This window comes from Ambystoma mexicanum, chromosome 2p (genome assembly GCF_040938575.1).
Source record: "Ambystoma mexicanum isolate Mex_15411 chromosome 2p, UKY_AmexF1_1, whole genome shotgun sequence".
NCBI lineage: Eukaryota > Metazoa > Chordata > Amphibia > Caudata > Ambystomatidae > Ambystoma > Ambystoma mexicanum.
In genome coordinates this window covers 800,421,016-800,444,569 of record NC_090923.1, presented here as the reverse complement: position 1 = coordinate 800,444,569, position 23,554 = coordinate 800,421,016, and positions in this window count along the sequence as shown.

Sequence of the window (23,554 nt, the reverse complement as noted above, 5' to 3'; positions counted from 1 at the left end):
TAGGGGGCGGAGCTATGGATGTGGTCCGTGCCTGGCTGGGGCCAGATTATAGAAACCAGCATGCGAAAGAGATAAATCATGAAGACTGGTGCAAAGTCCATGAAGCACATTTTAGGCTCACAGGCCCACCACGACATTCACCCTCAAGGAGCCCTCTTATCAACTCTCATTCCTAGAACACTCACTCATCCGACCTCCCACACACCATTTACATTCTACAGCAACATGCATGACGTCATCAGTAATCAAATCCACTAGCACTCACCCACACAGACACAGAATAAGTGTTTCAAGGCGAAAAGGGTGTGAGGCAGAAGACCAAGTGAAATACAGGGTCACACAGCCGCTCTCCAAAGGACCCGATCCGGGTATATAAGTAGTCCAAAACTTCTTTGAAAAAATATATATATACTTCGAAGTAAGCAAAAAAATTATTATCTTTTGATTGAAGAAATAACAGCAATATTAAGATTCGATTGTTTTCAACATGGTTTTATCCACAAAAATTATATCAAAAAAATAAGTCTCATATAATTATGAGAGATCACTAATGCTTTCTTAGTGAGGAAGAAATCGCCACAATCGCTTTTTCAAACAGACCAACACATTGCCAATGCATTTCGGAATTCAATTTCCTTCATCAGGGCAGGTCTACATATCATGTGTATGGGTATATAAATTCAACAATAATAAAGAAGACAGTTCATCATGGTACACAAACCATCACACAATAGTGTAAAAGAACACATGTTATGATATCAATTACATACCATTCAGTCGAAGTCGCAGAAGAGGGTGCAGTAGTAAGTGAATAGGGTAGAAAATAGAGAAAAGGAGAACAAGGCTGTTATTTATTTCAACAGTCTATATTTTGATGGTTCGGATCCCAGAAAACAGTAATCACTGGTCGTCTCATTTCTAACCCAAACTATTAGGCCCTGCACCTCTCGCAGTACCAAAGGATAGAAACCTAGAAGTGGTGGTCGAGGCGTCCCTCTCGATGGCATCTGTAATGAACGCAATTCCTTTAGAATGCACTCCTTCTTAGGAGAATGTTCAATTTTTGTTGTAAACTTTGTGCTATTGGCACAGGACGTACTGGCCTTGGTGATAGCAAAAAATCGATTATGCCAATAGTTTGTATTTGGGAAACCCCCAGGCCCCCAATGAAATGATTGCCGCACATACAGAACTCAGGAGCCTGCATTTTTTCCGTCGAAGGCGAAGGGACGTATAATTGCTATACTTCACTCTTTGCACTGGCTGCTGGTTCAACAGAGAGTCTTATTGTGTGCACTTTGTATATAGCTCACACGCTATTCATAGTAAAAGTCCATCTTTTTTTCAGGTTAAACTCCAAGGAGCTCATGCTGCTCCACAACAATTTCACTCTGGGGAACCGGTAGGTTGGCACTCAGGCGTAGACTGGTCCCTGCCACCAAATGTTCGTCATTTGCATGGCAGAGTGCAAATGTCCAGGACAAAAGGGGCGTACGCGTACATTTAATTGTGAACGCTGCTTACCAAAAATTGCCCTAGTGCAAAGAACACTAGGGGTAATTTTCTAAGCCCCTGGATTGGTACTAAGTGGCGGGTAAAGTGATGGCGATGGGTTACTGTCACTTCTAGCGATGTGTGGGATTTTGGTGAATTTAGGTGCATAGGTATAGCAGAGTCGACTTTGTATGTCCAATAGCCTTCCCAATTCTCCTTGGAAATTCGACCGCATTACCGCCAGCATAAGATTTTCATGCTGGCGGTAATGCCGTACGGTTCCCCTGGAATCCACCTGCAATTACCGCTTGGTAAACATGAACAGATCCAATGGGACTCCATTGTAAAGCCCTTCTGCAGTCGTTACCTGCTGCAGGTATTTACGATTATCCTTAAACTTAGTGCAAAAGAAGGATGTTAAACATGTTTAAATGGCCGGGTTAAACGCTTTTGTTTTACACCAGAATTCAGGAATGCTCAACATTTCACAGAGCTGCCCTTTTTGCAATTAGGTGCAAGCTTACAGTTCGTGCAATTTAGCATTTTATGAAAAGGGCCCCCATATCATTTCAATTCTTTTTTGCACAAGGGCAAAAGACTAGTGCTTGGGCAAACATTGGAGTGATGAAAACATGCATTGAAAAAATAGCTTGCCAGTTTTCGGGGAACCCGTGCTAAGTTTCTGAAATGTGCCCCATGGTTTCACTCTGTGTCCTCAAATCAACCAGTAGACCCTATCTTGCTTCTCTTAGTCCTGGCCATGCTTTATAGACCCTATCTGCCTATCTCTAAGTCCTGGCCATGCTTTACAGACCCTATCTTGCTATCTTAGTCCTGGCCATGCTTTATAGACACTATTTTGCTATCTCTAAGTCCTGGCCATGCTTTACAGACCCTATCTTGCTATCTTAGTCCTGGCCATGCTTTATAGACTCTATCTTGCTATCTCTAAGTCCTGGCCATGCTTTACAGACCCTATCTTGCTATCTTAGTCCTGGCCATGCTTTATAGACTCTATCTTGCTATCTCTAAGTCCTGGCCATGCTTTACAGACCCTATCTTGCTATCTTAGTCCTGGCCATGCTTTATAGACCCTATCTTGCTATCTCTAAGTTCTGGCCATGCTTTACAGACCCTATCTTGCTATCTTAGTCCTGGCCATGCTTTATAGACCCTATTTTGCCATCTCTAAGTCCTGGCCATGCTTTACAGACCCTATCTTACTATCTTAGTCCTGGCCATGCTTTATAGACCCTATCTTGCTATCTCTAAGTCCTGGCCATGCTTTACAGACCCTAGTTAGCTATCTCTTAGCCATGGCCATGCTTTATAGACCCTATCTTGCTATCTCTTAGTCCTGGCCAAGCTTTATGTGGCAGCTGTTCGCACTCTAGAAAAGACAGTTAACACAACACAACATTCAACACAGAGTCATTGCAGCCCCAGGGGTGTTGCTAGGTCTGTAAAGGATCTGGGGCTATACTAATATCGGTACTGTCAGGGCTCAGGGCTATCTAGCCTTTTGGTTGTAGCCCCTCCCTGGGATTTTATCCGGGGCTACAACCAAAAGACCAGGGCCTATAGCCCCCGCCCTAGCGACGCCTCTGTAATGTAAAGAGACCCATTGTCGCCCTCATTCATATTTGTTACTCATTTCTTTTGGAGTGTGACACTGGCTTCTGACTCAGCATGCCTCATGTATCCCTGCTGGTAGTAGAAACATTTATTATATATTTTAAATCCATACGGCAATACTTGGACTAGTCCGTGCAGACATCGTATTCAACCACCATGCATCTCTGAGATGCTGGCACTATTTTGCTTGGCCACACCCTTCTGATGCCATGTGGCTGTGGGTGGGAGTTTCATTACAATGGGCAATCAGGCAGAATGTTTCATCGCCTACCATTTTCTTGCAGTCGCCATGGGAACACTCTCTGCTTTGATATTGAAGACCTTTCATTGCAAACTGTTTCTAGGACATTTGGTGGTGATGTTTCCTCGTAAATAGCAAAACGCTGTATTACCTCAGCGCCTAGCATGAGCTGAGCCAAGCTTCTACATTCTATATATGTTCCAAATTCAAGGGGAAAGCTCTGGTAAGGATTTCGCCAAAGGTAAAATGTTATTAAACATGGTATATGAGTGTTACAATCCATGATTAAAGTTGGCTATAAACAACGCAACTTTAAAACATAAATTGTATTTATTTGTCAAAGGGGAGAGACAGTCAACGAGAAGCTCTGTACATGGGCACGACCCCAGATATAGAATCACAGTCTTTAGCTGTATTGCATGTGACAGATGTAAGCATCTGCAATTTCAAAGCCTTCAAGTAGGGATGATGAACTGCCATTTTAGGATGCAGATAAACAGCATGAACATCGAAGAAAGACTACGATTCCGCATGAGAAACAGTTTCCCTTCTGGAAAGCAATCTGCGCTGCTCATGTTGCACCAGCTTTTAGAAGATCCGCGAAAGACTACACCTTGCATTTTGGGGACTTTGTTATAGTCTGCATCCATTCATAGGTCTGACCTACATGAAGCCATTAACGATGGCTACTTGGCTTTTTTAAATGTTAAATCTGTTTCTGATTGTTTTCGGGTAAGTAAATGTCGTTCGCATAAATACATCATATTATTCAACAAAGTCAAGCAGAGTATGAACAGCTTCATAGAAAGCATATATTACATACCATTGTTAGTAAACCCCCCTAGCTCCCCATAGAACAAGAAAACAGATAATCCTTGCTCAAGTGCAATGCAATACAACCTTTCATATTCAACTCATTCTCCATCTGTGCACAAACGAAATGGAATACCCCAGGTGCCCTAATGGTGGATCCGATTGTTTGAGGTAGCAGGGCAGGGCAATATAAAGAAGCACAAAGAAAAGGAAACAACCAAATGGGTATCCTGCCTCCATTGGGGGAAGGGCAATAGAGGCAAGCCAAGTTTCTTCTCCCCTGTTATTTTCTAAATATTCTTTGATTCTCTGTTAAATGTTCTCTAGCAAGAGGGGTTCTCCTGATAAGCTTTTTTATTCTCTAGGAAAAGCGCTTGATGGGGGATCTTGGGGCATTTCTAATGTCTTAACCAGTGCAGGGCCTCCCCGACTAGGGGGGTAATTCATAGAATTTGGCGCACAAGTGTCGCATGCGGCTGGCGCGCAGTCTGCGCCAGTCGCGTGCGCCAAAACCCATTTCAGTGCACAGCGTATTCATGGGTTTTAACATCCATAACCAGTCGTGGCACAGAGTGGCGCAGCGCCAGTAACGCCCCCAATCCCGTCCTGTGCGCCAAAAACATCGCACAAATCTACATGGTGCAAAGGCCAGTGGACCAGCATACAGCCCCCCCCAAGCACGAAAACGCATTTAAAAGTCCACGTGCAAACCTCGGAATACACGTACCGCTCTCGCGCTAATCGAAAACGCATGGAAAACTCCCCGCGCACCCCTCGGAATCCACGTACTCTGCTTGCGCTATCGAAAACACATGGAAAAGTCCACTCGCACCCCTCGGAATACACGTACCCCGCCCGCACTATCGAAAACGCGTGTAATAGTCCATGCGCACCCCTCGGAATACACATGCCCCACCCGCACTATCGAAAACGTGTGGAAAACTCCCAGCGCACCCCTTGGAATACACATACATTGCTTGCGCCAACCAAATCGCATGTAAAAGTCCACGTGCACCCTCAGAATTCACGTACCGCATCCCACGAAGAGCACATACAGAACGATGGAAACCCACATGGGACATTCAACCTGTGGCGAGGGAAACACCTGCGCATGTCACGTCACAGACGTGCTTACGCGCTAAGGGCCTTTCCTTGAATTACACGCTGACATAGCTGTTTTTTCACATGCCAAATCACTCGGTATCAAGCTGGCCACATACTGGAGGAGGTAGTTGTGTCGGAGGCAACGTCAGGGTCAGCGTGGGAGGCATCATGGTCGGGGACTTGCCCGCCGCCATTGTACATAGTACATTAGTGTTAGGTTTCCTTCGTTTTTCCTTTATTTTGGAGTTCATGAACATTGCTCCACTTTGTGTATATAGTTCATTAATCATAGGACTTTTTTTGTAGGTTTCCTTTTGTTTGTGGATCATGGACCATTTGGACTTCCATTGTATATGGTTACAGACTTGTACATACTTTATTTTAAATGTTCCCATGGTTTTCTTTAATTTGGATTATGTTTTTCTAATCAACATTCAAAATGGACCACTTATTTGTCCAACATGACATATTTCATTTTTTCTTCATTGGATCTACATTTTCCCTTTTTTAATTTCTCTCATTGGACATTATTTTTCAAGTTTAATTTCTTCAATGTCAGTTCATAATGTTGTAATACATTTTAGCTAACTTCAAGATTGGTGTTGTGTTCTATCATTGCTTTTGTGCATGTCTCAATGAACATTGCCTCAGTCATGTGTTGCCACTGTGTGGCTCCGTTGTGCATTCCTGCATGGGCATGGTGTTCCATTTAAGACTGTGATGGCATGGGTATTTTGGGAGTGGGTTCTGTGGATGGTTGCATGCTTGTACTGGGGGACGCAAGGGGGAATAGGGTTAGCATTAGAGACATGGGTCTGTTTTGTCAGGACAAGTTGTTTGGTGGGCCTTGTGTCGGGGCCTGCTGGCAGGTGCCCGTCACTGCTGAGTGAGTGGGGGTGCAGGGGCACATGAGTCGGGGCCTGCTGGCTGGTGCCAGTCAAGGGTGGGTGGGTGGGGGACATGAGTCGAGGCCTGCTGGCAGGTGCCCGTCACTGCTGGGTGGGTAGGGGTGCTGGGGGACATGAGTCGGTGCCTGCGGGCAGGTGCCCATCAAGGGTGGGTGGGCGGGGACATGAGTCGGGGCCTGCTGCCAGGTGCCCGTAACTGCTGGGTGGTTGGGGGTGCAGAGGGACATGCTTTGGGACCTGCTGGCAGGTGCCGTCAAGGGTGGGTGGGGGACATGAGTCGGGGCCTGCTGGCAGGTGCCCGTCACTGCTGGGTGGGTGGGGATGCAGGGGGACATGAGTCGGGGCCTGCTGGCAGGTGCCCATCAAGGGTGAGTGGGGTTGCAGGGGGACATGAGTCGGGGCCTGCTGGCAGGTGCCCATCAAGGGTGGGTGGGGGTGCAGGGGGACATGAGTAGGGGCCTGCTGGCAGGTGCCCGTCAAGGGTCGGTGGGTGTTTGCGTGGGGGACATGAGTCGAGGCCTGCTGGCAGGTGCCCGTCACTGCTGGGTTGGTTGGGGTGCAGGGGGACTTGAGTCGGGGCCTGCCGGCATGTGCCAGTCACTGCTGGGTGGTTGGAGGTTCAGGGGGACATGAGTCGGGGCCTGCTGGCAGGTGCCTGTCAATGGTGGGTGGGGTTCATGTGTTGGGGCTCACAATTGCATGGTGCCATGTGGGTTGCCTGCAGGGCATGGGGAAGGGGGAAAGGGCACATCTAAGGGCCCACACTGCCAATGCGTATGTAAAAGTCCACGGGCACCCCTCGGAATACACGTACCCCGCTTGCATCAGGTAAAAGGCATGTAAAATTCCCTGCGCACCCCTCGGAATACGCGTACCCCACCCGCGCTAGCAAAAACACATGTTAAACTCCCCGCGCACCCCTCGGAATATGCGTACCCCACCCGCGCAAGCAAAAACGCATGTAAAACTCCCTGCGCAACCCTCGGAATACGCGTACCCAATGCCTCTTCTGCCCGCCACCACTCCGCATCTATTTGCCGGCCCAACCACTGCCACACGGAAGACACTCCCAATCCAGGGTCCTCCTGCCCTCCGGCCAATGCCTGCCCCTCTGAAGTTGATGGCCCCAAGCCATTATCGCTCCCACCTTGAGCCTGCTGCTGCTGTGCATGTGCCCTGCCTGTTGATGCATGCACGTCCTCCTCCTGCTGGGGTCCAGTTGTTGTGGTGGCCACCCCTGCTGGACCTCTGACTCCCTACTGTGGCAGGGATGTGTCCTTCACCAGTCTGGCGGCTGGCTCAGGGGCAGCTCCAAAAGGTGCCGAGGTGTTACTTGGGTAGGAAGTTGGCACGGAGGACGACTGGCACATAGGTGGTTCAGTTGAGGAGGGGGTCGGTAGAAGGTCCAGCACACGGAGGAACCCAGCACTGGTGACCCATCCTAGTTGGTCGACGCGGTCAACGAGGCATCCGGAATTACGTGCAGTGTCCTCACCAGAACCCAGCACGTCCTTCCGAATGCCACATTGACGCGACTCCACCCCAGCCAGGACAGGCTCAACATGGTCCTGGATTGCCACGTCGGCAGGGGGAGGAAGGCCAGTTGTTGTGTGCGCATCCACTCCCTGAAAACGGGTCTGGATGAAGGCATCCCTGCTGGTGCTGGATGATATAGTCACAGGATCGGGGACACGATTACACACAGGCACCTCCGTGGCCGCCTGTGCTGCCTACTGTCTCTGCCCCTGGACTGCACCACTAGTACCAGTGGAATCCCCCACTTCAGACCCCGTGCGCGGGCCTTCCACAGCTTCCTCCTCAACCAAAACCCCCAACAACCTGGATGACTCCGTGCCATCTTCCTTCATAGGCCCCTGTGGGGTCTCAGCTGCCCTTCTGCTGCCGAGGAGTCCACCTCTGACCTCCGCCTCTTAGACCTACCCTCAGCAGCTGCGGCCATGGATGCGGCACCAGACTCCTCACTCCCCGACGAGATGACAACATGGGAGTGGAGCTGGGCCTTGCGTCTCTGGCTGGCGGTGGGATCCCTGCCGCGGTGCTCCACAGCACCGTCTCCGCCCTCTTCATCAGTTGATGCTGCAGACAGGGAGAGACAGAACACAGGCATCAAGACACTGTACAATGGTCTGATACACACATGACAGTTGCACATGAGTGGCATTGTCAAACTTCACACACGGCATCACACTCCCCAACACACATTTCATTTGAACCCACACACCTGCGCAACAGGCAGCACCATCCATACACATACAACAGCATGAGCATCCGAAGCTTAGTCTGATGTTACATGCAACACGGGAAGTGCCAAACACATGCACACATGCCACTAGACATGCATGCATCTGTACATCTCCACCACCTGTCGCAGTGAAATCATCAGCATCCATATCACATCTGCCAATCAGCCTCCTACCTGTCGGTGGCACATGCATCCATGGTGTATCACAATGGCACACATGTCAAATACACACACACGCACATGTACATTGTGCACATACATGAAGGTGGAACCAGCATCCATGTGTCACACCACAAACATGCCACAGTACATACACAGAAATGTATACATGTGTGCACCTACACATGCATTTGGCCATCATGCATTTGAACACATACACCATTGATGTGTGTGACACATGACTGGACTCACATGCGACAGGCTCATGTCTCTGTACATACACATCCATACATGTGCCTTTCAAGACATATGTCCAAGTTGCACACTTCTGGCACACCTCAACATGCACTACATCCAATCAGTACACATGGACACCTACCGCTCGACTCCGGATGGGTCTGCCTCTGAAGGACCTGGAGGTGGAGCACTGGGTGTATGCGATCCAGGACCCTCATCTGGATGTTGGTAATGCGGACCCGGCACCCCTCTGCATGCTTTGCCTTCAAGAGGCACCGGGCCTTGCTGAGGGTCCTGGACCTGAAGTCATCCCAGCGTTTCCGGACGTGTTGCATGTCGCGGGCTGCCACCCCCTCCACGTTGATGGCAGCCACAATGTCCTTCCAGATACTCTTCAGTACTTCATTTTCGGCATGTGAACTTCCAAAGAGGGCATCATAATGCCCAGGACTTGCTCCACCAGGATGCCAACTTCATTGGCAGTGAAGCTGGCAGCCCTCTGCCTCTCTGCTGGGGGGTTGCCACTGGTGCCAGATGGTGTTGTGTCGGACATGGCAACCCCCGAGGCAGGTGTGGGTGGGCAACTGGGTCCTGGGGTTGGGCTGTGGAGTGATGGAACTCGTCGGGAGTCTTCTGTTCCAGCAGGGGTGGTCACAGCAACTGGGCCCCTGCAGATGGCTGACGTGCAGGCACCAAATAGCAGGGCACGTGGCCAGCAGGCAGGCAGGCAGCAGCAGATGGCAGGTGGGAGCGGGCTTGGGGCTCTGGGGGGAAGGTAAATGGCCTTCTGGGCAGGAGCGTGGTCTTCCGTGTGTTGTCGCGTGGCCAGCTTGATACGGAGTGAATTGGCACGTCAAAAAATAGCACGTCAGCGTGTAATTCGAGGAAAGGCCCTTAGCGTGTAAGAGTGTCTGTGTAGTAATGCACGCTGGCGTTTTCCTCGTGACGGGTGCATAGTTAATCAGCACGTGAAAAAACAACAGGTCTGCGTGTCAATGCGTGTAATTCGAGGAAAGGCCCTAAGCGCGTAAGTGAAGTGATGTGCCCGGGCGTTTCCCTCAGCATGGGTTAAAGGTGAGCGGGGCCAGCAGTTCGCTGTACGTGCCTTTAGTGGAGACAGATGTGTGTGTTGCTACTTCGTGTTTTTTCACGCCCCATCACAACTTCACAGCAAATTAAGGACATATCTCTTCTTTTGGCGGGGGTATTGGCTAAGCGTGTTTTTCATTATCACGCTAGTCTGACGGTGAGTCACGCACGCTATTTTTCCCACTGCGGGTGCCCCTGTGTATCGCGTACCTGTTTTCGAGGTCATAGTAGCCTGCGTGTCCCACGCGTACGTGTTTTTCATGTCCTGGGTGCCACCGCATACTGTAGGAGGTTAATTCCACACACATGGGCTACCGGGGGTTGCATGCACGGTTCTACTGCAGTTTTGGGGTGACTGAGCGTTGCGTGACCTGTCACTTTATCACCGGGGTCATATACAGCCTTGCAGGTGCACAGGGGTGCTGTTAACATCTTGTATCCCACCCCCTTCACCCCAATTGCCCAGGAAAATTGTTGTGTACACCTCCCATTGGCACTACTCCATCTGTGCCGGCACTACTACATCTGTGCCGGCACTACTTCATCTGTGCCATGGCTGGGAGGCCACGAAAGGTGAGGGGCGTCTCAGCTGGGTGTACTCCACATGGCGGGCGTGGTCAGGGATGTGGCCGGGGTGACCAGGGAGTAGAGGGACTCCAGGGTGTCCAGGGTGCCTGCAGAGTGGGAAGAGGCACGAGTGCGCCTGTTCGGCACAATGTTGTGCCACGTGTTGGTGCAATCATGCCACCACCCCCTGTAGCTCCGGGAGATGCAGTTCTTGCATCTGGCACTTGCGCCCATGTGACCTGGCAGTCGACTGCCATGGGCCCAAGGATAGTGGTAGCTGCAAGTGCAGCTGTGGACACCACCACCCAGGCTCCGGGCTTGCCAGCACAGGCTGCGTTGGCACCTGAAGCGTCCCAGGAAGATTTCCAGAAGGTCAGGAGGCACACCGTAAGTGCACGCAGGGCTGCCCTGACCGAGGCACGTGTCCCTGGAGCAGCCGGGTGTTAGCAAGTGCATGGGCAGATGCAGCCAACACCAGCCCGGTTTTGAGCCTACCATCCAGGACAGTCCCGGTCAATGACCCTGGCACAGCGGATGTTGCTGTGCAGGGTCCATTCCAGGGCACCCAGCAGCCACTGGCGCAAGTCAGGGCTTCCGTCCTTGTTCCACCTGCCACTTCCTTGGTTCAATCCACCAGCGCCACTGCCCATACTGATCAGGGCGGCATTTGCCAGTCAGGGTCCGGACCAATGTCCAAGAGGAGGAAGGTTGCACCTGCAGTAGAGGCTGGGACCCCAGACACAGCTCCAGCCTCCGGCACGTCGAGGAAGAAGACTTTCTGTGTGCAGGAACTGGACTTCCTTGTGGACTACGTGCGGGACCACAACTGGGATATGCTAGTGGGGCCAAATTGTCACACTATGGCTGCCCATCATATGTCCCACTGGAAGCAAGTTGCGGATTGTGTGAGTGCATTCGGCTATGAGGTGCGCACAGCTCAAGAGTGCAAAAATCATTGGGATGACCTCCGACGCAGTGCTAAGGCGAAGCGTGCCTCTAATCCTCTAATTACAACATGACTCTGGTGACTGGCAGTGGGCCACCACCTGAGAAGGAAGACCTCACTTTGCACGAGTCAGTCGTTGCAGGGTTCATACCGGCAGGATTGGTCGAAGGAGTGGGAGAGATGCTGGACTTTGATGCCCCGTCCAGTGAGTGTTGTCGCGTGTTTGTCAAGGCCATGTGTGATGTGTTGTGCTTGACTGCCACTACATGTCATGTGTACATGGTTCTCATGTGCAAGTCATGCAATGCTTCACTGATGCGTGCCTGCTGTGCAGGATGCTGGACATGTAGAGCAGACGGGGACTGTCCTCATCACCACACTTGCACCCTACTCACATGCTAGTCACCCGGCTGCCCCTCCGGTCCATGTTCCAGCTCACTGGCCCTTCTGCATGTAGCCTGGGGTGTCTTTCCTCTCAGCACTGGGACTATGTAATTGCATGACTGACGTGCATGTGTCTTCTGCCTGCATGCGGGTACTGGACGTAGGCATGCTCCCTTGCCCCTCCGCCCCCCTGAACCCCAATTTCACCCTGGCACTGATGTGCATCATGTTGGTGTACTGCAATGGCCTGTTATAGGCTCCTGTGTACATGCAAACTTCCACCAGCCAACCTGCCAGACACATACAGTGGTGTACATCCTCTGTCCTTGATGCAGGGTGTCTCACTTGGACTGTGCAGATGGCTGATGCTCCACAGGGACATGAGTGCCCATTCATGCTCCATGTGCATTCCCTGCATGCCCCTATGTTTCTTTGACTGGATGATCATTGTAGTACGTGTCCAGGATGACCTACATTTCATGGCATTTGATCATCCATTCCATACCCACTCTGGCTCAGTCCTGCATCACACACAGGTTTAGGGTGTCACAGTCTGTGTGGGGTACAGGCCTCACCCTGTTTCAGGCCCACTGACTCTGTTCAACTGGTGTAGTGGCTTCTGCACACATGGGTGTACTACTGAGGGTTCATCATGTGTCCTGCTTACTGTCCCATCATCATCATCTGCTGTGTTGTCAGTTGACTCAGAAGATGCAATTGACACCAGTCAACACTGTCTGCCAATACAAAGGTCTCTGGTCACCCTTTCGCTGCCATGCAATGCCTCCCTGCATTTTCACTTAGGGGGAGGGGGAGTTTGCTTGCAGCCATGCAACCCATTGCATGCACATTGCACGTGATGCCTGAACTTGCCCTTATACTGCCTGCACGTTTATTGATAGACATCATAATGTACTTGTTCATGTAGATAGTGGGTAACGTACACATGTTCTGCACTGCATCAACCCCCTTCTGAGCCGTGTTACACTGTTCTACATGCCTACTCACTGATGCCATGTCAAAGTGACCTGGCATATATGGTCAGTTTTTCATCCCTTCTCTGTCATGAATGGCACGGGCAAAGGTGCATCCTGTGACACATGTACTCAGTATTGCATCTCCCTAGTTGTTGTTTAGATAAGTTGATTGGTCAATCTGCGGCCTATACCAACTGGCATAGGGCGCTGATTGAATGTAGCCTGCCAATCGGGTTGTTATGACTGTGGAGCTTCCTTCACGTGTGTATGTGTGCACTTCCACATACATCAAAGCAAGCAGTGTTGTAGCTGCTTGCTTTGGTGTATTGGATGCTGGTCATGTTCACAATACGGGTGTATGGGGAAATGGGTGTTTTTGAACGCTTTCACATGTACATATACAAGCAGCTTCAACGTTGTGTAGTGCAATATTGCGAGTACTCACTTGTGTGTTTGTGAAAGTGATCATTTACACATGTGTCTTCCGCAGCTTTTTTGTTGACTGACTAATATGTAGTTGATTGACGTTTATGCTGCTGAGATTTCCGCATTGCGCATGTTTAGTGGAACTGGCATGATCCTGAAGGTTCACTGTTGTGCAGTATGTGTATGCACAGGCCCACTTAGCTAATATGGTGGGTCCTCGGCGTGGAGATATTACACAAGGAATGATGGAATAGGACACATTCATAGCCCAATATGCTCAATCAGGCCCTGAGAGGTGTTGGGGAGGCCTCATGTCCTGCAGCTCAGACGGTACTGGGCGTTAATGGTCCCTCATGCCTGGTTAGAGGCCCTTCCTTTGCTTGGGACATTCACTATATCTACATGGGCCATGCCACCCGGTACGGGCCGAGCTGCAGATGGATGGAGCTATATTGCTGATGATGCTTTAGTGATGCATGTCTACATGCATGTTACCTGTGTTATTGTGTGTTTGGATTCACTTGCAGCAGTGGTCAACTTTCAGTTCAGACATGCTTATGGTGTTTTGCATCTCTTAGTTGCCATCTGTCTTTTCTGCCTGTGACATGTGCCTGACAGAGGTGGTGTGTGATGGAGTTCATATACTACATTTTGTACTTGTGTAGGCTTTGCTATTTAGACACATCCATTTCTGCTTTTAGGATGTATTTGTATATCAAATATAAGGCCACTGGATGCATGCCAGGTTCTCATTTGTGTGTGACAGTCTGCTTCATGTGTTGGCTGTCAATGTGATGTCTATGTGTTTGTGTGTTATGTGCTTCTGACATGTGTACTAATGTTTATTTTGCTCCACTTTTCAGATGATGATGCAATGGAGCCAGAGGATGGTGTTGTCATGCCAGGCATAGGGTTGCTATCACACCAGCAACCTGGCACAAGTGGGGGTCGTGGGGTGGTAGACCACGAGAACCCACTTGTGTTCCAGACCATCTTGGCTAGGGCTGGTAATGAGTCTAGCCCGGATGATCACTCTGACGACAATGTCGAGTTGGATGTGCGTCGGGTCCATTCGTCAATGGTGAGTGATTCTGATGTGGACGCTCCTCTGTCTGCGACACCTGCTCTGAGGGGCCAGACGGTGATGGGACCTCCGTCTCTGGTGGATAGGGACGCAGGGTCACCCTCCACACCAGTTGCTGATGTGCCTGGGGCATCACGTCAATGGAGAAATGTAGTCCTGCAGCTGTGGACGGTGTCAACCCAACAAGGACGTCGGCTCCTTGGGCCCTGCAGGTGTCAAGCCCAGCAACACAGTGGCCACGCGCCACTGGGGTATACTGAATGGGAGCAAGCCATGGTTGCCAATTCAGAACACCAGGGGGCCGCAATTGATAACATCGCTGAGAGGATGGAACGTGTGGCCCAATCCGTGCTCCCCCCTGCTAGGCAGGTGGAACTCCAGCAGCGGGCGGCACAGTCCATGGCCCACTCGCTCAGGCTGGGCATGGAGGCCTCAGACAGGTCACCCCAGGCTGAAATGGTGTCTTTGCGTCAAGCAATTGCTGCTCACACAGAGGCACACATGGAGGCCATGAAGGTTGACTATGAATCCCTCAGATCTACTCTGGGTGTGCTCTTGATGTCCCAGAGGAAGCGGTCAGAAGAGAGGTTGGAGCATCTCTAGAATACCATCTCAGCTGAGCTACGTGCTTGCCGGGAGGTGTACCAGTTGTCCAGCCAGGCCATGCAGGAAGAACTCTGTGTTACACCTGTTACCTTGCAAGAGGAAGCAGGCGTATCACGTAAGGTTCTACATGCTGACCTACGTGTCATCGCCGCACAGAACCAGGCTCAACCGTCCTGCAGATTTGCTGCCGACGAGGGGCAAGCTGCGCATAGGCGTGGTCAGGGTACTGTGACACGTCAAACTTTTCAGCGAGAAGGTAATGAGGACGACGACTTATCTCCCACACAGGTCAGGCTGTGCAGGCGTTGAGCCCATGGAGTTTTTTTTTTGTCTCAACATCATCGCTTGTGGGTGTTGAGGTGGACCCTGTACCTCCCCCCTCCTGGGTGCCTCCCCTGGGGGGAGGCACCCAGGAGGGGGGAGGTACAGGGTCATTTTTGATTTTTATAGTTTTAATTAGTTAATATTGTTTTTATAGTTAGTTTAATTAGGTAATATAGGTTTTTTATAGTTAGTTTAATTAGTTAATATAGTTTAAAATTGCTTGTCTATTGTGACGGTTTGTGGCTTTAGAAAGCATCCACTGTCTGTTCCAGCTGGGCCCTTCAAGCTTTTTTATAGTTAGTTTAATTAGTTAATATAGTTTAAAATTGCTTGTCTATTGTGACGGTTTGTGGCTTTAGAAAGCATCCACTGTCTGTTCCAGCTGGGCCCTTCAAGCTTGTCTCGTGTATGTGTTTGCAGCTTGGGGTCCTGACTCACATATGCCACTCCTGCTTCCCTTATCCATGGGCTCGCAAGGATGGTTCGGTGTAACAACCATTTACACAAGGGCATTGGACTTTCGTCATATCTGTGGCCTGTCTGCTGCTGTACTACTTGTGTTAACACCCCTAGTGGGGATTAAGTGGGTTTTATGCACGGCATGTCTACAATCAATTTGGGTGAGTACATGATTGATATCTCCATTAATTGATGTTGATTGTGATGTTTGTTCTTTTCTTGCCTGTATATGTGCTTGATGCACTTCATGCTGTAGACAGTAGCCTGCACCCTTTGGCTGTCAAAGTCACACTGATGGTGGGAGGAGTTTGGATGTAGGTCTCAAACATGGCCCAGTGACAACCAGCATGAAGACAGACACACAGGGAACTTTCCAGCCTTATTTATATCTTTTATGCCCTTTCTGCAGGAAAATGAGCCTCCAAACTACCTTTCCCAGCAGACACGGGGCCAAGTACTTCTGAAACCTGGCCACGTTGGGTGGTGCACACGTGCGCATGTATGCGCAAGCAGAAGCACAGGGATTGTGCTCTGACCTCCGACAGAAGCAGACGTGTTTCCAGGAGCTCCAAGCAAGGTGAGCAGCACAAGGGGTCACACCACAGCCAACCTTCCACCAGGCCACTTGCACATGCATGCTAACTAGCGCCAGTGCTGGGGAGCTTGGCCAGGCATTGTTGTAGAAGCACACAGTACAACTAAGATGCATTGAGGAACAAATGCCAAGTAGCTTTACAAATAGTCAAGGGCACACGCAGGGGCCGTAGCACATATCCGCCAGTCCCCCCTGCTCCATAGAAGCTGAGTTATTAGCGCAGTAGCATTCCTAGCCAGAAACTAATACAGTGCACAGGGGCACCCAGCGAGGCACAGACTTGAGTGCAGTGCATATCATTTGCATGTTCAAATTTTGACGTGCACTATATATTGAAATCCGTGGCACCTCGTTATACGCGTCTAGCAGCTCACCCAGCGACCATTCTATCGTGTGTGTTTCTTGACACATTGGTCTTCCATTTACCGCGCGGCTTTGTGAGCCTGCCTTACTGCATTGACAGTGTATGAACCATCACAGGGGCAAGCTAATGAATACGTACAAAACAGCAGACAAGAGTGTTTGTTTGTGGAGAGGTCACTTAGTTTGGGGCATGAATGGTGTTGTGTGTGTGTATTGTAAACACACACAGATTAGTAACTCACACTCTCTTTGCAGCATTGAACTGCTGTTACAGGACCTGAGAGTGTGCAGGCAGGAGGCCAGCACTCACCCCAGAGATAAGTCTCTCTTTGGCTTGCATTATACTCATTTAGTACAATGTGCATGAAGAACATGGTTTCTCCGATTGAGTATGTGTTATTGTCAATAGTTGTATTTTGTATTTTGCCTACTTTCCCTTGCCAATCCAACTCCCCTCTCCTGCCCCTCTTTCCGGTTATCCTGAATACCAATGCCTGTCCAAACAACGGATCCCTGGCCCTCTTTCTATTTCTATTTGTCTATGTGTGATATGCATGCATGTGCACAGGCATTTGTACTCACCTAGGACCCATGTGTCGCCATGCTTCCCAGCTTCCAGGGCCCAGCTCAGGGCAGACATTCTGTATATGAAACTGTCATGGGTAGAGCCAGGGTAGTTTGCATAGACAGATGTGATGATTCCCTTGGCATCGCATACAACCTGCACGTTGATGGAATGCCAGTGCTTGCGGTTTCGATAGATGTGCTCTGTGGCCCTAGGTGAAAGTAGGGCCACATGAGTGCAATCTATGGCACCGGGCACTTTGGGGAAGTGTGCCACCCTGTAAAAGTCCTGGACCAGGGCCTGGCTTTCTGTGGGTGTTCTGGGCATTTATATGTGCCTGCGGACTGAGGGGCACGCAGTTATGATTGCCAACACCTGGTGTAGGCAGCGTGACTGCGTGGCCTGTGAGACCACCCCCCACTATGGCAGTTGTCCGCTGAAATGGCCCAGTGGCCAAAAAATGCAGGACATTGAGCACCTTCTCCAAGAGGCTCAATGCTTGGGAGCACAAGGCGGGGGATGCAAGGTCATCTTCCCACTCCCTGATCAGGTCTAGGACGATACGAGGTGGAAACCTATACCTGCCATAGACCTGGTCATAAGGCATCCTAAAAAGGCTGGTCCGGGGCAAAAAAATGCGGGGCCTGGCTAATCTCCTCCACCTGCGGTGTCCCACGATCAGTGCTGCGACAAATGGGGCATTCATCGTAGCTGTATATACGTGTTTGTTGTTTGTGCGCACTTTTATACTGCGCGCGGGGACGCTTCTGCCTGCCTTCGTGTGGCAGATGTGTTGACGCCTGTGCGCGTCTTTTATCATACGTGTGTTTCCCGTATTCGATTCCATGAATACGTGCTGTTCGCGTGCGTGTGGGCCTTCCGTGTATTTCCCTGCAGTACTTCCCCAATTACGCCTCCTTTTTCATGCGTTGTTCCCCATTCCGCCTGTTACACCCTGTGTCCCGCCCCCTTTTTGGTGTGTGCGCCAACGTTGTGCGCTTTCGCTGTGCGTGTCACACACAGCGTTCGGATCTTGCTGTGACGTGTGCGCCTGTGCGTGCCACGCTCCGATTTGGCGCACATCCAGAAGTAAACACGCACAGGCCCTTCCATGAATCGCACGCGTGCACGTGCGCTTGCTTTTTCACGCTTGCGCCAGCATGCGCCAAGATTTTCATCGCACATTTGTTCCATGAATCGGCCCGTTGGTCTCTAAGAGAGGGACCGATTAGAAGGTAATCGAGCCTGGTATATGTTTTATGTACACAAGCGAAATGAGGGTGGTCACCTAATTCTGTAAAATGCAACGCCCTCTAAATATTACCTTCCCGCAACATGTTTATTGCCAGAACGATGTAGTTCAGGATTCAGAATTGCATTCAGTTTGTCACCGGCAATACAATCCCCCATCAGCAAAATGTGATATAACGGTCAACGTTTCTGGTAAGAGTCATCTAGACTTTCATTTCAGTCGTAAATCATTGCAATCAGAATCTGTAGCTCCCCTAACAGACCGTTCAAAGTTAAGAACCTGCTGTCAACATCTTTATTTATTTGCATTTAAAAAGCACGACATAGCCCGGGGGCATCGAGGCCCTGACTATCTCTTGCCTATACTTGAGAGGGCAGATACATTGTATACACAAATCTACTTCCCTCTTTATCCTGCTTGAGGAGTCAAATTGCTATTGAAAAGTTTACAGTGGAGACAGCATTCAGCTTTTTGTAGCAAATGGTTTCTTGAAGTATTGCTATATGCAATTTTAAATTGTACAATTTGGATGGAACAGGGAATGTAATCCCTGAACATTCAGAGTACTCACAATTACTGCTGTCATTTTAAGTACAGCGTTGAAAGTGGACCATACAACAGTAAATGGCCAATTTTACTCCCATGAAGTGCCACATCCTCCCAGGATTCCTCATTTTTGAAAACATCAACAAAATGCTTGTCGGGTGTTATGGTTTGGTGTTTCTACTGGTATGTTCATCTTGTCTCCATGTGCCAGTGATGTCAGTGAGTCTGTGAGGTCAGAATGGAATGCATGATGCGGCTGGACAAGCGAGGGTTTCAGGAGTGACAGTTGGAGATAGGGAGCTGGCTGGAAGGGTGTGGATGCACAGTTATTGTCTAATGGATCTAGTAACTTACCCAGTATACTTACCCCTTGTGTCTGGAAGTACCAACGGACAGTAAAGCTAGCACACATACTACCAGGCCCTGTTGACCTTCGTACCATGAACCCACATCTGTACATCGACCTGTTGACTTGGGAGCCGGTATTTTTCAACCACAAAAATAGTCACAATAGCAAAGCTTGGCAGGTTAAGTAGCCTCCCTCCATCTGCCATTCCCCCCAAACTCCCAATTCCTTTGTGTCGAAAGACCAGATCATCTTTTGAGTGTCCCAGATGCTTTTACTCTTATGGGACTTTTCTGCACAGTCTTCTGACACTGGTCCAATGGTAATGAATCGTGGCTGGCAAAGTCATCTACAACTGAAGGGTGTGGAAGTCCTAGCACATGCATCGCTTCAACTGTGGATGTTACCCTTTAGCTTAAAAATCAAGCAAAAGAGAAAACCCCATTTGTACTGGATATCTTTGTCGCTCAAGCGTGAAGATGGTATTTCTGACATATGCCTCCTCTTTTGCATTGTAGCAGTTGCAATAATCTGGAAAAGATGTATCTTTTATCCTGTAAAAGAATAAGCCTCATCACTGCCTGGCTTTCCACATGACCAGGTCTTTTTGAGCATGGAAACGAGCTTGTGTAATGACATCTGGTATATGCCCCTTTACACGTTGGTATGTGGTGAAGATTCTGTGAGTCTGATCTAAGTGATCTTTGACAGTTTGGCTACATCCAGAAACTGCTGAAATAGGAATTGTTAGGTTGATGCCAGGTTCAAATGACAGGCAATCTCTAATGTACACATTGTTGAATAGGTGGCGGTTTCCCCCCCCTTTTCTTGTTTGCCCCTGAGATTCCCCCTTTGACCTCAAGTTAGAGCATTAGCGTGCACATGTCCTCCACATCACTGGCATGTTTGCCAAGTCTCTTCTGTGGATCTTCAACTCTATGCTCAAGGAAGGAAGGAAGTGTCCATTGGTCAGGTTTATTTAATGTAACGGAAAAAAATGTTTACTTTAGCAAATGCGTTGTGCATGGCTTTGTTATCCCATTAATGCAAATTTCACAAAACTACAAGGAAGCAAATGTTAAATTCAAACAAATATTCCTTTTTCGTATCGTTATTATACAAATGATCTAAAAGCGACATTATAATATGTGCAAGACAGCAACAACGTAATGTAAAATTCATTAGGATTTATGGGCCCCATTACGAGTTGGGCGCAAAGGGATACTCCCTTTGCGCCCTATTACGAGTTCCCTTAGCGGGTCCCTTCCTAAGCGCCTGGTTTTACCAGGCGTTAAGGACAGGACCCGTTAAGGGACTTTAGAGCTAATAACGGTACCACAATTTGCGGTACCGTTATTAGCGCCTTCCCCCTTCCCATTGAGCCTTATGGGGGCTCAAATGTTAATGGGGAATGGCTTTTTCAATGGGGACTTATGGGTCCCGCAAAGGTCGGAATAGACCGGTAAGTCCCCATTGAACAAGGGCGGACTCGGTACCGGTATTGGAGGTAGTCATGGCGCTAATAGCGCCATGATTACCTCCAAACTCGGAATGAGGCCCACTGAATTAAATAAAATGGGCCTCATTCCGAGTAGGGCGGTAAGGGTTAACGGTCACCGGTAATGAGACCGGTGCCGTTAAACCCTTACCGCCCTACTACGAGTTCCCTTTGCGGATCCTTCCTTAACGCCTGCTTTTAGCAGGCGTTAAGGACGGGACCCGCCAAGGGACTCCGGGGTCAATAGCGGTACCGTAATTTATGGTACCGTTATTGCCGCTTTCCCCCTTCCGAACTCGGAATGAGGCCCAATGACCAATACAACATGGCCTCATTCTGAGTTCGGAGGTAACCACGCCGTTATTTGGGTAATGGCTGCCTCCGAACTCGTCCAAACTCCGGCCTGGTGAATGGAGTAATTACCGGTCGTTACGAGATCGGAGGGACTAGTAATTCCCCATTCACCAGGGCCATTCCCCATTCCCATTTGAGCCTCTATAGGGCTCAATGGGAAGGGGGAAGGCGGCAATAACGGTACTGTAAATAACGGTACCGTTATTGACCCCGGAGTCCCTTTGCGAGGGTCCCGTCCTTAACGCCTGCTAAAAGCAGGCATTAAGGAAGGACCCACAAAGGGAACTCGTAGTAGGGCGGTAAGGGTTTAACGGCACCGGTCTCGTTACCGGTGACCGTTAACCCTTACCGCGCTACTCGGAATGAGGCCCACAACTGGTTTTCTATTTGAATGCCATGTGAAAAATTGTCAAATGCAGCTGGAGCTGGGGCTTATTCATTTCATAAAACAGAAAGGTTCAAAGTTCAGTTCTCTGGTATACAAAAGACACATGACGAATCCGTTACCTGAGCACACCATACTGATGGGGTATTTATATTCTATGATACACTATGAAATACAAGTAAATAGGCTCTTTTTCCACTCTAAAATCCCCAGTTATGTGGCATCTGGCAGTTTATAGACAAAGCCAAATCAAGAGGTCATGGATCTGTTTCATAGTAAGACAGTGGGCCTCATTATGGGTTCGGCACTAGCCGAGCCGGTAAAAACTGCACGGCTGCTGCCGGAGTAATTTTTTTCCGGCGCCCGGCAATGGGGACTTACCGGGGTATTACGGCCCCGGCGGTCCCGGTAATTGCCCATTGCCGGGCGTGAAACATATTTCTCCCCTTTCCCATTGAGTCCCATTGGACTCAATTGGAACGGGGAGGATAGATGCACCGGCACCATTCATGAATGGCTCCGGTGCATCCGTCAAGGTCTGCGAGCGGGTGCCGTTCTGCCCGCCAGGTCAGACCTGAAACGTTTCCAAGCCGTCCTTCACCTGTTGAACTGTGGCACAGCAATACATGACCATTTTTTGTTCGACCACTCTATGACCTGGGATTTCATAAGCACTAGGGCAGCATTTAAGGTGAAAATTAATTTGATGGAAACATGAAATGCAAACTGAGGGGTCGGACGCATGAGTCAGACACAAGGGTGGAATTTTGGTTGCTACAGACTTATTGAAAGTAGAAATGTGTTGGGGAAACTCCTACCTTGCCCTAAAGCTAAGAGGGGTTTCACTCCCTCAAACAAAATTACTAGTGTGTCTGTCAGGATGTCAGATCAAAAAGTGTCCACAGTCCTATGCCCAAAACCTAATTCCGTCACTTAGACTAGACACTAAGAATAAGGTGAAAAGGGGGGTTCTCTGTAGCTTTTGTAGAAAATAAAGTTCCAAAAATTGGGTTCTCATAAGAAGATCCCCAATTCCAAAGTTCTCGAGATTCTCCCTCCTCCTGACAGTTGGCAAAGTCTCAATGTTTCTTATACCAGGCGGGAGAAGTCCCTTCCCCTGGTTAGTTTCCGCACGGTCCTTCCCAGTCCGTCAGGTACTGTGACTATGAAGAGTAGTGAGGATGCTTGTTTCTTTATGGGTGTGGGTCCCAGACTCAGACTGATACACTTGGTTCACTATCCTGGCAAGTTTTTTCTTAAATGTTGTTTAAACAAATTTCTCTTACTGCAGTTCTCCCCCATCATCCTGAGTAAACCACAGTGCCAGGGGAAGTGGCTTCCTTACACTGGTCTTTCCACTGCTTCCACTACTACTTCTGCTACTTCCACTGCTTTAGCAGCCTGGCATCTCCCCACCCATCCCACGTAGCTTGTTTCATGATCTGTGATGGTCATGGGTATTCCTGGATGCCTGCAATCTGCCGTGGGGTTTCCCCTTTTCTTTTCGTCCTTCTTTGACTGTGGCCACTGCTCACTGTCCATCTTCCACTGATCGTCGGGGCCCCTTGACCCCATATGTACCGACATTAGTGGAGGCCAGGAGAGTCACCATCTTTGCTCCGTGAGTGGTCCTTCTCCACTAGACTGTCTCGGCAGCGTCTTTCTCCCTTCTCAGCTCCCCGGTCTACCCCTATGATTCTTTAGGGCATGCTGGGCCTTGGATTTCACGCACGAGAGAAGGCTAGACTATTTGTCCAAACCTTTGCGGAAGGATTCTCCTGGGGTTTCTCCAGTCTTTGGTCCTTCGCCGGCATGCAAATGTTACCCCTTTCTTTGGCAAAGTCTCTGGTTCACAGCCCCATCTCCTGCAGTAGGACTTCCCTGCTGCTTGCTCCTCCAGGGAGGCATAGACACCACTTCCTAGTTTCCTTTCT